The sequence below is a fragment of the Ovis aries genome, chromosome 11 (genome assembly GCF_016772045.2).
Source record: "Ovis aries strain OAR_USU_Benz2616 breed Rambouillet chromosome 11, ARS-UI_Ramb_v3.0, whole genome shotgun sequence".
NCBI classification, from domain to species: Eukaryota; Metazoa; Chordata; class Mammalia; order Artiodactyla; family Bovidae; genus Ovis; species Ovis aries.
Window position 1 is genome coordinate 44390471 of NC_056064.1, and position 2537 is coordinate 44393007.

Consider the following 2537-nt stretch of genomic DNA (forward strand, 5'->3'; position numbering starts at 1 on the left):
AGCCGGCTCGGCTCTTCTGCGCTTCCCATTGGTCGCTGCCCGGATCGCTGATTGGCTGTTTCCTAAGAAACAAAGTACCGCTCGGCGGTGGCGGGCGGTGTCCATAGTGCGCTTGCGCACTTCGTCTTCCTGCTTGCTGGAGGTTTGAGGCAGTGTGCCTGAGACTGCACCGGTCGGAAAGAGCAGCAGAAACCAGTATTGGGTAGAGGTACCCAGGGGGCCAGTTATGGCCTGTCTCACTTACCCCTGGGACTGAGTTCGTCATCAAATGCAGTAGCCAGACGTCAAACACGTTTTCAAACCTGCATTTTCTGTGGTCTCAGTCGGCTTCCACTTATCCAAAAGGATTTTCAGTTGCTGGCCAGGGTTTCTTCTCTTCCACGACCATCCAAAGAATGAACTTCAAGCCAGCGGAGGCAGAGAATGGCCCACTTGGCTTTATCAGTGTCAGGATTATCATGGACAGGCTGTTGAGTATGAGTAGCACACTTTAGGGCACCTCTGGGCAGCACTGTCTCCATCCTCCACAGCGGCCAGCTGCTTGGATTCTGGTGGGCCACACTCATGCTGATCCCCAACCCCGGGGTTTGTGGAGGTCGAATTGAGAGCCTTGCACTGGAGTCAGGAAGTCTGATTCCAATCACTAGTGACAGAATCATCAATTAGTGCTGAGACTGTGGAAGTCACTTCCGTTTCTCTGGCTGCTTCTTTCTCATCTATAAAATGGGACAAATATCCTGCCCTTCCGACTTATCAGAAGAGCATGGATGGAAAACCGTCTTAAGCCTCATCATATGTAAGGGGATAGCTATCTAGTCTGATTAGGATGAAGCAGTGGTGGCTGTCAGGAGCCAGTTGCTCCACCCTTTCATTGGTCTGATCTGCCCCGAGACAGGACCATAAGTAGGTTGAGGCATACAAGAAAGCAACAGTCATAGTTCGCTAGCAGGTCTACTATGAAGATGGTTCAGTTCAGTTCAGTTCAGTTGCTCAGTCGTGTTGGACTCTTTGCAACCCCATGGACTGCAGCACACCAGGCCTCCCTGTCCATCACCAACTCCTGGAGTTTACCAAACATGTCCATTGAGTCCGTGATGCGATCCAACCATCTCATCCTCTGTCATCCCCTTCTCCTCCTGCCTTCAATCTTTCCCAGCATCAGGGTCTTTTCCAATGAGTCAGCTCTTTGCATCAGGTGATCAAAGTATTGAAGTTTCAGCTTCAACATCAGTCCTTCCAATGAACACTCAGGACTGATCTCCTTTAGGATGGACTGGTTGGATCCCCTTGCAGTCCAAGGGACTCTCAAGAGTCTTCTCCAACACCACAGTTCAAAATCATCAATTCTTTGGTGCTCAGTTTTCTTTATAGTCCAACTGTCACATCCATACATGACCACAGGAAAAACCATAGCCTTGACTAGACAGACCTTTGTTGGCAAAGTAATGTCTCTGCTTTTTAATATGCTGTCTAGGTTGGTCATAACTTTTCTTCCAAGGAGTAAGCGTCTTTTAATTTCATGGCTGCAGTTACCATCTGCAGTGATTTTGGAGCCCCAAAAAATAAAGTCTGCCACTGTTTCCACTGTTTCTCCATCTATTTGCCATGAAGTGATGGGACCGGATGCCATGGTCTTAGTTTTCTGAATGTTGAGCTTTAAGCCAACTTTTTCACTCTCCTCTTTCACTTTCATCAAGAGGCTCTTTAGTTCTTCACTTTCTGCCATAAGAGTGGTGTCATCTGCATATTTGAGGTTATTGATATTTCTCCCTGCAATCTTGATTCCAGCTTGTACTTCCTCCAGCCGAGCATTTCTCATGATGTACTCTGCATATAAGTTAAATAAGCAGGGTGACAATATACAGCCTTGATGTACTCCTTTTCCTATTTGGAACCAGTCTGTTGTTCCATGTCCAGTTCTAACTGTTGCTTCCTGACCTGCATACAGATTTCTCAGAAGGCAGGTCGGGTGGTCTGGTATTCTCATCTCTTTCAGAATTTTCCACAGTTTATTGTGATCCACATAATCAAAGGTTTTGGCATAGTCAATAAAGCAGAAATAGATGTTTTTCTGGAACTCTCTTGCTGTCTTGATGACCCAGCAGATGTTGGCAATTTGATCTCTGGTTCCTCTGCCTTTTCTAAAACCAGCTTGAACATCTGGAAGTTCACAGTTCACGTATTGTTGAAGCCTGGCTTGGAAATTTTGAGCATTACTTTACCAGCGTGTGAGATGAGTGCAATTGTGTGGTAGTTTGAGCATTCTTTGGCATGGCCTTTCTTTGCCTTTCTTTTGGGATCAAGATGGTAGAGTCACTATATAATAACTGGTTGATCTGAACCAAACTCCATTCACCTACCTGAACTTCTCTATTGCTCTTTGTCCAGCCGGTTAACACTGTTGGTTTGGTGAGAATAAAATAAGACAACAGTGCAAAGATTATAAAACTACAAGAAAACCAGGGTATTCTTGCCATCTTTGCTACCCAAGAGAAATAAAACTGTCAAAGAATGACTTTCAGGGAATTCCCTGGCAG